General features: G+C 40.0%; 1 protein-coding gene across 2 annotated transcripts in view; it reads left to right on the forward strand.

The window, feature by feature from the left end:
- SMG6 (SMG6 nonsense mediated mRNA decay factor) overlaps positions 1-13,491 on the forward strand; it is a 230,319-nt gene that overhangs the window by 62,996 nt on the left and 153,832 nt on the right. The gene's annotated exons all lie outside the window — the stretch shown is intronic.

The raw sequence follows: 13,491 nt of genomic DNA on the forward strand, positions 1-13,491 counted from the left end.
AGGGGCAGAGAGAGAGGGAGACACAGAGTCTGAAGCAGGCTCCAGGCTCTGAGCTGTCAGCACAGAGCCCAATGTGGGACTCGAACTCACAAACCACAAGATCATGACCTGAGCCGAAGTCACACACTCAACCCACTGAGCCACTAGACGCCCCTGGAAAGCATTGTTAATGACCGATTGGTAAAAGTAATTTTCTGTCTTTCTCTTGTTTTGGGAAATGTAGTGTCTGTGTTTCTATCTCTGTCTTTTAAAGGACTTTTTAGGAGCATTGTTTCTTACTGTCACAATCTTTTCTAATATCCCTCTTGCTTTTAAAATAGAGGCTTTTCAGGGCGCCTGGGTGGCTCACTCAGTTTAGCGGCCAACTCTTGGTTTCAGCTCAGGTCATGATCTCACGGTTTGTGATTTTGAGCCCCATGTCAGGCTCTGCACTGACAAGCGGAGCCTGCTTGGGATTCTCTCTCTCACTCTTTCTCTCTGCCTCTCCTGCACTCTCTCTCTCAAAATAAATAAATAAAACTTAAAAAATTAAAATAAATTCAAAAGAGGCTTTTCAACATGCCATTCTCTTTTTTTTTTTTTTTAAGTTTTTTAATGTTTATTTATTTTAGAGAGAGACAGTACGAGCGGAGGAGGGGCAGAGAAAAAGAGGGAGACACAGAATCTGAGGCAGGCTCCAGGCTCCAGGCTCTGAACTGTCAGCACAGAGCCCTATGTGGGGCTCGAACTCACGTAACCCTGAGATCATGACCTGAGCAGAAGTCAGACACTTAACCGACTGAGGAGCCCCTCACATGCCATTCTTAGAAGAGACTGTGATTCTTATTTTTGGCCTAGGGAAAAATGGATATATTGTTCATGCAGAAAAGAGGATGAGAGAATAAAGCATTTGAAAGGATGATAAAGTGAATACACATGGAACCCCTACCTAGATTAAGAAATAAAATCTTGTTAGCACCTCAGAAATTCCCTGTTGTGTTTTGTGTGCACCCTTCCAGGTAATTGTCCCTCACCCTTCCAGGTAATCGTCAACCTGACCTGTGGAGTTCATCCCCTTACTTTTCTTTATAGTGTTGTTATAAGTACGTCCTCTTAAACAAAACATAGTTTGGTTTTGCTTGCATGTAAATGGAATCATGCTTAATCATGTTATTTACATTCTTTTTTTCTCTGGCTTATTTTGTTCCATGTAATGTTTGTGAATTCTGTCCATGTTGATGTGTGTGGTTGTAGTTTATCCATTTTCATTGCTACAATACTACATTTTATTCATTTATTACAGTTTACCCATTCTTATGTTTAAGGGCATTTGAGTTTTCTCTTTGGGGTTGTTATGAACACTGAATCCGTTGACAGTTATTGTAATTATTAGAGTATTTGGATTTATATATACTGTCTATTTCTTTTTTTTAAGTTTATTTATTTTGAGAGAAAGAGAGAGAGGGACTGGGGTAGGGGCACAGTGTGAGGGGAGAGAGAGAATTCCAAGCAGGCTCCACACTGTTAGTGCAGAGCTGGACACGGGGCTTGAACTCACAAACTGTGAGATCATGACCTGAGCTGAAACCAAGAGTCAGACGCCCAACTGAGTGAGCCACTCAGGCACCCCTATACGGTCTTATTTTTTAAAAATAAGCTTTTACTGAGGTAAAGTATATACACAATAAAATGAACCCATGTTAAGAATGTATTTAAATGAGTTTGACCCATTTATATAACTAGGTAACTAATGTTCACAGTCAAAACACAGAACATTCCATCATCCTGAAAAGTTTTCTTTGTGCTCATGCCGGTTGACCTCCGTTCCTACCCCTGGCCCCAGGCAGACTACCGACCCGCTTTCTGTCACCATACGCTGGATGTGCCTTTTCTAGAGTTTCATATAAATGGAATCAGTGTGTACTCTTTCGTGTTTTGCTCAGCTTCACGTGTCTGAGATTTATTCATGTTGTTTCTGTGTATCAGTACTGCATTCCCTTATATTACTGAATAGTATTCTACTGTGAGGGTATAATACCATTTTGTTTATCTAGTTACCTGTTGATAAATGTTTGGGTTGTTTCTACTGTTGGGCTATTATGAACAAAACTGCCGTGAATGTTTGTATGAAAGCCTTTTTGTAAATGTATATTTTAGTCACTTGGGTAAATACCCTGGAGTAGATGTTCTGGGTCATACAGTAAAGTATATGTTTAACTTCATAAGAAACTGCTAAATTGTTTTCCAAAGTAGTTGAGCCATTTTACATTCCTTGCAGCAAGGTGTAGGAGCTCCAATTTCTTTGCATCCTTGCCAATATTGGGTATTGTCAGTCTTTACTTAGTGGTTCTGGTGGGTATGTGGTGCCATTTCATTTTGGTTTTAATTTCGTTTTGTGTTTCCCTGATGACTGAGGATGATGAGTGAGTTTTCATGTACTTATTTACTATTTGTATATCTTCTTTGGTAAGTATCTATTAAACCGTTTGCCCATTGAAAAATCAAGTTGATGGGGCGCCTGGGTGGCGCAGTCGGTTAAGCGTCCGACTTCAGCTCAGGTCACGATCTCGCGGTCCGTGAGTTCGAGCCCCGCGTCGGGCTCTGGGCTGATGGCTCAGAGCCTGGAGCCTGTTTCCAATTCTGTGTCTCCCTCTCTCTCTGCCCCTTCCCCGTTCATGCTCTGTCTCTCTCTGTCTCAAAAATAAATAAACATTAAAAAAAAAAAAAAGAAAAAAAAAGAAAAATCAAGTTGTTTGCCTTTATTATTAAGTTTCAACATTTCTCTCTGTGATCTGAATATAAGCCCCTTATCAGATATATATTTTGCAGATATTTTCCCCTAATGCTTTCCCATTCTTATACCCATTTTGTTCCCTTTTTTCTTCTTTCTTACTTTCTTTTGGATTTTTTTCCCCACTCTTTCTTCTCCTTTCCCTACTAGTTTCTTTTTATTTTATTAGTGATTAACCCTAGGAATGAGAGCATATACACTTACCTTGCCAAAAGTCAGGTTATTCAGTATTTTCATTCTCTTCTGAAATAATACAAGGGCCATGGAATACTTAAATTCTATACTGTATCTCTCCAGTTTATAAGCTGCTTTGTCATGTATTTGAATTGTCTTTTTCCTTTCAAACCCTACAAGACAAATTGTTGCTGTTTGTTGTTGTTGTTATTATGTTGTTGGTAAATGCTTGTTTAGATCCACTCATATTTACTATGATTAAATTTTTCTTTTCATTCTTTTTTGCATTTCATAACCTCCACCTGGGATCATTTTCTTTCTGCCTCAAGTATATTCTTTAGAATTTATTTAGCGAAGTTCTTTTGATGACAGATTTTTTTGGTTTTTGTTTGTCTACAAGGCTTTATTTTCCTTATTCCTTTCTTAATAAATAAATTATTAACTTAATTTTTTTAAGTTTATTTATTTATTTTGAGAGAGATGGAGAGCATGGGTGGGGTAGGGGCAGAGAGAGCAGGAAAAAGAATTCTAAGCTGACTCCACACTGACACAGTGTGGAGCCCAGCGTGGGGTTGGAACTCAGGAACGGTGAGACCGTGATCTGAGCCGAAATCAAGGGTTGGGTGCTTAACTGACTGAGCCACCCAGGAAAATAGCCACCCTATTTTCCTTATTCCTGAAGGATCTATATTCACTGGTAATAGGGTTCTAGGTTAATAGCTATTGTTCTTCAGTCCCCATTTAAGATAATTTATTGTCTCTGGGCTTTCACCATTGCTGATTGAAAGCCAACCATCAGTCAAATTGTTTCTGTTTTAAAAATAATCTGTTCTTTCTGGTTGCTTTCCAGGTCTTTTAAAAATTAAAAAAAATTTTTTTTTAATTATTTGATGTTTTGCAGTTCTAATGATTTGTCTAAGCTTGGATTTATTTTTTATTCTTCCTGCTAGAGATTTGTTGGGCTTCACATATCTGTGAGTTGATTTCGGCAGTTTTGGAAAATTCTTAGCTGCTTTTTTTATTTAAATGTTTATTTATTATTGAGAGACAGAGAGAGAGAGAGAGAGAGACAGAACATGAACATGGGAGGGGCAGAGACAGGAGGAAATGCAGAATCCGAAGCAGGCTCCAGGCTCCGAGCTGTCCGCACAGAGCCCGACGCGGGGCTCAAACTCACAAACTGCGAGATCATGACCTGAGCTGAAGTCGGATGCTTAACTGACTGAGCCACCCAGGCGCCCCTTTTAGCTGCTTTTTAAAAATATGACATCAGCCCATGCTTTCTCTTCCCCTTCTGTGACTCTAGTTAGTCAGAGGTTAGACCTTACTCTATGTCTTTAGTGTCTCTTAAACCTCTTTCAGTTTTATGACTTTTTGTGTTATGCTCTGCATTCCAGATCATTTCCTTAACTCTGTCTTTCAGTTCACGAATCTTTCCTTAGCTATATCTAATCTGCTAAATATGCCCTACTGAGTTTTTTTTTTACTTCAGTTATATGCTTTTATTTCCAGATATATTTTGTTCAAATCTACTCTTTTTTGTTTTTGTTTTTTTTTTGTAGTTTCTTGTTCCCTGGACGTATTTGTGAGCTTGTCTTTTATTTCTTTAAAATATACTAAACATGGTTATTTAAAACTCTATGAATAAGGGGTCCTTTTAGATAACTTTCTGCTAAGCTCTTATTTTTGCTGGTTGTCATTCCTGTGCCTTGTTTCCTGTGCAATTAAAATTTTTTTCTTATTTTCTTTGGAATTCATTATTGGGAGTGCTTGGAAATCTGGGATGAAAATTGGGAGAAGGACTTGAGTTTGCTTTTGTCCACAGCCTATTGCGGGCAATCTAAAATAATCATTCTAAATTAAAATACCTGCTTGAGGGTTTACAGACCACTCAGGTTATGTGAATTCAGGCTGCATACTCCTGTGAGGGCTAGGGCATGGTCCATATTTTCAGTGTAATATTTTTCCTCTTCTATTCAGCCCTATGGTTTAACATAGTCAGTTTTCCAACTGTCTTATCAAGGGGCCATGGGTTAGTTCTTTTTTTTTTTTTTTTTTTTTAATGTTTATTTATTTTTGAGAGAGAGGCACACAGAGAGTGCAAGCAGGGGAGGCGCAGAGAGAGAGGGAGACACAGAATCTGAAACAGGCTCCAGGCTCTGAGCTGTCAGCACAGAGCCCGACGCGGGGCTGGAGCTCACGACTGCGAGGTCACATATGACTTGAGCTGAAGTCGGACGACCAGCTGACTGAGCCACCCGGGCGCCCCATGGGGCCGAGGGTTATTTCTGATTCACTCTCACACCTTGGATGTAGTGCTCTAGGATCCCAGCTTAATGGCAGAGATTTTGGGCACCCTCTTAGGCTAGCTGTACCCATGAAGCTTTGGAAACCAAAGTTCAAGTTCATCAGGTGGCAAATGGTCTTAGGGTAAAGTCTGCCTGTATTGCATGCACACTTTTATCTCTAGTTTCCCATCTTTACACAATCTCTGACCAGAAGATTCCGTTTTAATTTCCCAACTCGTGTATGCTTTCTAAAAAGATTTTTAAAATACCTTTTCCAGGAAAATTAGTTGGTTCCTTGGGAGAGTAGATCAAGGTACCTAATCTGCCGGGCATGTTACTAGAGAAAATGCTGCGACACCTTTTTTCTTTTTACCATCAGACTTGAGCATTTGTTTAGCTCTGCCTGGAGCAGTGTGACGGGGGCACCCGTATTCAGGGTGGCAAGGGCATGTGGGCTGCTTTCCAAAGAGTAGCTCTTTTTCCAGCTCCTACAGTCTAATTTTATGGCAGATGGTGTTACTGGGTTCACATTTAAAATTTTTTCCAAGAGGTGTTCAAGGTGTAGACTACTGGGAAGACTACTTGGGTGGGGAAGGAAGGTAAAGAGAGGCTTGCAGCTGAAATGATAGAAACCATTTATTACCAAAAGGGTCTGAGCTAGAGATCTGGAAAAGAGTGCTCTCTAGTTTCAGCCACATTACATTACATATCTGGTGAACCCTTGTTGGCCCATAAAATCTTTTCCATTAGTCAGGGTGCTCTGTGCTTTTGTTCTTGACTTCTGCTGTTCTTAGAGCTGTTTTGTTGGCTTGTATGTCTCAGTTTAGAAGTCAGATTGTCACATATTTAGAATTTTATTTACTGTAATTGCAGTTTTCTGGCTTCTTTAGGCCCTCTTCAGATACAGGACTCCCATCTTGAAGCTTATTTCAGAAAATGCCCCTGTGATCCCTTGCCCCAAGTGCCAACAGCAGATGCAACAGTTGACACGCGGAAGGGAATTTCCAACTGCTGGGCAGGTTTCTGAAATCCAGACACGTGCTGTTCACACTTTGGCTTCTGAGGCAGGGATCAGTGGTTGAAGAGGGGAGGGGCTGGCAGGGGACTGGAGGGAGAAAGATCTTACAGTGCCTGCCCAAGGCTTATGGCTGTGTCAGCTTTCTTCATCCCTTCTCCAGCTGGCGTTGGCAGGGTAGAGTAAATCACTGTAGAGTGGTTATGAGCCGAACTCACTGGGGGCTTCTTTGAGGCACACCTGTGACGTCATCCTGTTATCACTGCTTGTTCTGCATAACCTCTTTTCACCTCTCCCTTGAGAAAGGGTGATGCCCAGAACTCGTGTCAGGGCAGTGAGTAGAGAGAAATGTTTGGTAATCATTATTTTGAGATGCCTGCTAAGGACACAATTGCAGGCCATTGACACATTCAAGATTCCACATTGGAAGAGAAAATCCTGTTTGTAAACATGGCCTGCATACCTCATAAACTTCTTTTTAAACATGAAGGAAAAGACAATCCAGAAAGACTTGAAACTCCTAAGTGGTCTCTCTTGATCCCCCTCTAAACACACACACTCAGACACGCTTAGACACACACACACACTGCTCTCTATACGGCAGTGATTCTTTCAGAAACATCAGATCATGTCACTGTGTTCAGAATCCTCCACTGGCTTCCCATTTCAGTCAGAGCAAAGCCATAGTCTCTACAAGAAAACTCCCCCTCCTCCCCACCCTCCCACATCGCCTCTCTCTGACCTCATTTGCCGCTACTGTTCTCCCCCTGGCTTGCTTACTCTGCTTCAGCCACACTGGCCTTCTTGCAGGTCCTCTGATAAGCCAGGGATTCTTCCACCTTTGAACTTTTGCATTAGCAGTTTTCTCTACTTGGAATGCTCTGCTGCCAGCTGTCTGCATAGCAGATCCCTCACCTCCTGCAGGTCTGCTGAAATGATATCACCATGAGGCCTGCCCCAATCATCTTATCAACAGTGCTGCACTCCCACCCTGTACCCCTTGATTACCTCTGATCCTGTTTGATTTTCTTTTTTTCACAGCTTATATTCTCAATACTAGGAAACTCATTTTGGAGGCATATGTTTATTACTCATTTTCTCCTACTGCTCCTCTTCAAGAACATAAACTGCCTGCAGTTAGGGATCCTTACCCTGTTTCATTCACTGATGCATTATGAACCTCTAGAACAGTGCCTGGTGTGCTATAAGTTGTCAATAAACGTGTTCAACAAGTCAGTCTGGGCAATGCAGATTGAAAGGCAAGGCCCGGGTATCTGTTATCTGGGGTCATTGTTGATAATCTTACTGTCTTCCATGTTTTTTCTTTTTTCCTTGTTTTTTCTGACACCTCAGAAAATGTCAATTCCAAATACATATTTTGTATCCTGGCGTTAAATTAAAATACATTAAATGTGTTTTGGTATTTACTGTTAATCCTGGAATCTATGTCTTTGGGGCTCTGGAAAGCAAAATTTCTTGGAGAACAGCATAAGTTCTGTCCTTTCTCATCTCCTAAATCTTCCATCATTTATTCTCTGTCCTTTCTTCCTGCACATAATGTTCTTTTAGTTCTCCTTTACTGTATTTTCATTCTCATTTAACTAGAGCAATTTGTCCTCTTTATGTAAACTAATTTTTTAACTTAATTAATTTTGAGAGAGAGAGAGAGAGACAGAGACAGAGAGAGAGAGAGAGAGAGAGATCGGGAGGGACAGAGAGGGAGAGAGAGAGAATCCCAAGCAGGGTCTGCACTGTCAGCGCAGAGGCCAATGCGGGGCTCGAACTCACAAACCATGAGATCATGGCCTGAGCTGAAACCAGGAGTTGTATGCTTAACCAACTGAGACACCCAGGCACCCCTACATATTTTTTAAAAAAGATTTAACATTTTTGTTTTTGTTGAGAGTACTAAAAAAATAGGAAAAAAGCTGGAAGCCACCTGTAAACTTCCCAGCAATGACATTCATTCCTACATGTATATATGAATATTCAAGCTTTTCGTAACACAGTTGAAAAAATACTGAACATAAAGACGTTTGATTCTACTGTTTTCACTTAGAGGTATTCAAAGTTATAAAATCCTTTATAATCCTGTTTAATGGCTGAATATCATTCTCATACGAATATGTTAAAATTCACTTAATCCGTATCCTGGTTTTGGACATTTTCCCCCACTTTTCTAGTATTGTGAATAATGCTATAATTAACATCTTTGTACATAAAACCGTTGTCTGCATTTCATATTGTTTTGTTAGAACATATTTTTAGAAGCTCAGATTTTGAGTTAAAGAGTTTGAAGTCTTTTAATGCTTTTGATACATGATGCTGGATTACTTATTAAGAAGTTGTGCCAGCTTACACTCTTTAACAGGAGTGTTTGAGAATGCCCAGCTACCACCTCTTACTGGCATTAAAGTATTTTTAATGTTGTATAGTTCTTGGCATAATGTAAACATTCATATATTTGTTGAGTAAATGATAGATGAAAACCCATCTTTTTTTTTTTTTTTTTTTAATAGACTTTGATTTTTAGAGAAGTTTTAGGTTCATAGCAAAAGTGATCGGGAAGACCAGAGAGTTCCCATATATCTCCTGCCCCCAAAACATGCACCATCTCCTCCACTATCAACACTGGGAACCAGAGTGGTACATTGGTTACGATTGATGAACCTATATTGATACATCATTATCAGCTCTAGCCCATAGTTTACATTAAGGGTCTACTTTTGATCTTGTACATTCTGTGGGTTTTGAGAAATGTGTACTGACATGTATCCAGCATTATAGTATCATACAGAGTAAGTTCATTGCCCTAAAACTCCTCTGTGCTCTGCCTATTCATCTCTTCCTCTCCCTAACTTCTGGTAACCACTGATCTTTTTACTGTCTCCATAGTTTTGCCTTTTCCAGACTGTCATATAGTTGGAATCATGTAGTGGGTAGCCTTTTCAAATTGACTTCTTTCATTTACTAATATACATTTAAGGTTCCTCCACATCTTTTCAGGGCTTGATAGCTCATTCCTTTTGAGTATTGAATGATCTCCATTGTCTGAATATACCACAGTTTATTTGCCAGTTAGCCTACTGAAGGACATCTTGGTTGCTCTAAGTTTTCGCAGTTATGAATAAAGCTACTATAAACATCTGTGCAGGTTTTTGGGTGGACATAGTTTTCAGCTCATTTGGGTAAATACCAAGCAATGAGATTACTAGATCATATGGTAAGACTGTGTTTAGTTTTGTAAGAAACTGCTAAACTGTTTTCCAACTTACCTTGTTTTAAATTGCATTTCTTTGATTACTGATGAGAATGGGCATTTTTTTCTGTTTTATTGTTTATAGTTCTGTTTGTAGTCTCTGCTCATTTTTCCATTCCAACCTAGTATCTTTCGTGTCAATTTATTTGAGCTTTATTTTTACATTTGTTTATTTAATTTGTATGTTAGAAGGAGACACAGAGAGAGCATGAGTGGAGAAGGGGGCAGAGGGAGAGAGAGAGACAGAGAGAGAGAAAGAATATCCCAAGCAGGCTCCACGTTCACGAGGTGGAGCTTGATGCAGGGCTCAGTCTCATAACCGTGAGATCATGACCTGAGCCGAGGTCAAGGGTCGGCCGCTTAACCAGCTGAGCCACCCAGGTACCCCTATTGGAGCTTTGGAGATGGTAAATATAATGAGTCCTTTCTGTGTTCACTGGTAATTTTCTTATTTGTGTGTGATTTTTTTAAGTATGTTTATGGTTTTTTAAATGTACAAAAGTTTTAAATTTTTGGGGCGCCTGGGTGGCGCAGTCGGTTAAGTGTCCGACTTCAGCCAGGTCACGATCTCACGGTCCGTGGGTTCGAGCCCCGCGTCGGGCTCTGGGCTGATGGCTCAGAGCCTGGAGCCTGTTTCCGATTCTGTGTCTCCCTCTCTCTCTGCCCCTCCCCCGTTCATGCTCTGTCTCTCTCTGTCCCAAAAATAAATAAACGTTGAAAAAAAAAAATTAAAAAAAAAAAAGTTTTAAATTTTTATTTAGTTAAAAATGTCATTCTTTTTCCTTTGTAATTTATTCCATTGCTCTTAAGCTTTATTAGGGCTTTCTACTGGAGAAGTTTTTTTTACTAGATCTGCAAATATATTTTCATTTTATCAGCTGGAGGGAATTCTAGCACTATTTGTCAGGTAATTTCATTCAGTTGGTAAGAGATGTGAGGAACCCTACATCCTTACTAATGTGATAGCAACATTGTCAAACTAGATCTTTTGCATCATATAAAGTTCCTAACCAGCAGATAAGCCTGGTGTATATATTACTTTGACTGAGGTAAGGTTGGAGTCATCATGAACTGCATTGTCAGGGTCAGACCTTTTACTGCACCTCACCTCACCAGGTGAAAACTTGTCAGCTGGGAATAGTTTAAGCTTGGAAAGTTAGCATGGGTATGTCAGTGAGTAGTCTTGTCTTGCCATTTCAGGGAGGAAAGAATTTGGTTGCCTTTTGTGGCTCTCCCACTTTTCACTAACTAATAATTCATCTGTGCATTAATAGACTATTTCTACTGAGGAAGTACATCTTTCTTTTGGAGTAAAAACTCTTGAAATAAACCATGTTTTGAGTTGAGTACTAAGGGAGTAAGGCTGTGCCAGTTGGGGCCCTCAACACTGGCTCATGGGACCATACTCAGCCAGAGACATTTGCATACAGATGTTTCTCATAATCTCTGGTGGCCCTTTTCATTGGTTAGTCTTGGCTTTGGAAGCATTATGAAAGGTGTATTTAGGGCAGCATTTCTGCTGAGCAAGTCAGTGCCCCTGACTGTCCTGGGCCCAGGGATGTGCAGGCGGAGAGTCGTAGTAATGAGATATTTCTGAAATTTCTTTGGCTTAAGGAATTCAGAGAGAGGTATAGGGGTGGAGCAGATGTATGCTGCCCAGTATGGAGAGTCAGGTCATGATATTTGTATTTTCTGGGTGATAGATCTTGGGCGTGGGGTCATCTGCCAAAAATGTGATCTCTCTTTTCTCTGAAAGTCATGTGATCTCATGGTTATGAACTTTGCAATTAATCACATTTTGTAAAATTATAAATATTATACATACGTTTACTTAAAAAGACTGGTGGATGTACCTCAGAACTTAATCATAATTCTCTAGGATGGTGGAATTAATGAGTGTTTTAAATTTTCTTTTGCTTTCTCTGTTTTTTTGTTTGTTTTTAGTTTTTTGTCACGATCACATTTTTGTCATAGAAGTGTGTCTTAGAAATTGTAATGACAAAAATATTTGAAGTTAAATAAAACTAGGTTCTAATTCTGACTGTGTCTTTTGCTATATCGTCCAAATTACTTAACCACTTCTCTGTTTCTACACCTAGTATCTTGTGCATAGAAGACGTTTAAGAAGTATTAAACTAATTAAACCTCCTTGCTGTATATAGTATGTTTGCCACTGATTTGCCATTATTTGTCGCCTTCCCTTAAGGAGAGATTATTTTCTCTTTTGAACTTTGAATTTCAAACAAAGCAACTTTGGTTTTGAGGGTTTACCAACTGTATTGTTTCCTTTGACATTGCTGATTCTTCAAACTCTCTTCGTTCATTCCAGAGGAACCAACATCCTGATAGGTGAACTAGAGAATATTCACCTAATTCTAGAAAGTGCAATTATTTTGGCTTCATAAAGTGCATAGATCACTCAACTAGAGTATATACTCCATGAGGACAAAAGACTATGAGGTATTTTATCAAATCCCTAACAGTGTTCAAGGCAGATTTCAAAATTAGGCACTTAATTAATAATGGTTGGTTGATTGATTATCAGGGTCTGGAGTTGTGTAAAACGAGTTTCAGCATATAAGAAATTATATTTAAGTTATACCTGTATATCTGAGTTTATATATAATGAGTTTAGGCATATTAAAATTATATTTACATTCTTTTAAACTGCCTTATGCAAAGCTCCATGCTGATAAAGCCATCAGAGAACTCTCTTTGAGATGGTAATGCTCCAGGAGACTGCTTTGAGAAAGCAAGATTAGAATCTGTGATATACTTTTCCCCCTTTTTTCTAGCTCCAGACTATGGGAATCTCTCCCTCTGAAGACATTAGGAAGCCAAATTGATAAAGAAATTCATATTAATTAACTAATGCTCTTTAGCTACTCACTGATGCTCCTTTGCAAAGGAGACTGAAGCAGTTCATTCAGCTGCCTGGTACCTGCCTTCCGAGTTTCACCCTCACTTTGAGGCCCTTAAAGGCAAAGAGAGTCCTCTTAGGAAGTGGTGGAAGTGCCTCCACATATGTGTGCTATTTCTTTAAAAGAAAGTCTAACGGAAGTGATGCTGTAGGGAACATCTGCACTTGGGGCTGAGTGGAGAGAGCGAGATGCGCTGCAGCTGGTGTAAGGCCCTGGCAGGCTGAGGCGCTGCTGTCTATTGGGGTTTACTTCTGTCTACATTGAAACATGGCTTGGGAGGAGGGGGTTGGTGGCCTGCTGCCAGCCTCAGTTAGCCTGCCCTTCTCTTTCCTCTTTCCTCCTCACCACCAACCCCCCCCCCCCCAACTCCCCTCCCTCATGCTTTAAAGTCACATTTCCAGGCCAGACGTAGAATTAATCTCTGGGCACTTCACATTGCTGGCAGCTGAAAGCAGGATGTGGGATCTTTTTTTTTTTTTTCTCTCTTTCTCTCTCTCTGCGTCTTGGCTGACTTTTTTACCTCTCGAAGAATTTGGAAGGCCGTGAGATCCCCCCCCCCCTCAAGTACTGTGGAGTTTTTCAGCACGCTGATCACCCTGCTGCGGCTTCACCCTAATAGACTTCATATGTTGATGCAGTTGACATCAGTATCAAACTATTTTACATGTGATCTGGTGTATTTCCTGAGGAAATCTGCAAGATATTTATTAAGAACTAATAAAATAAACCTCTCCATGAGTTTTTAGGTAGTTTTCAATTTTTCATGTCTCTCTCGTTTCCTCTTATCAATGAGTTGCTATTTTCTCTCTACTCTGACCATCACAAAAGGAAACAAAAATAAATGTTTTAAACTGTTCCTGAAGGGACAGAGAGAGAATAGTTCTGCCATGATGTATCAGCCGGGGCTATATTTTTAGTGCCGCATTGTAGAAACTAAAAATATCCTGTTATAGTGGATCCTTTTTATAGGTCTGTGTGTGTGTGTGTATGTGTGTGTTTATAATGTTGTACGCACAAGTGCCTTTGTGCATCGGCAGCCGCTCTCCCCATTACAGCTGGACTCC

The sequence above is a fragment of the Lynx canadensis genome, chromosome E1 (genome assembly GCF_007474595.2).
Source record: "Lynx canadensis isolate LIC74 chromosome E1, mLynCan4.pri.v2, whole genome shotgun sequence".
NCBI classification, from domain to species: Eukaryota; Metazoa; Chordata; class Mammalia; order Carnivora; family Felidae; genus Lynx; species Lynx canadensis.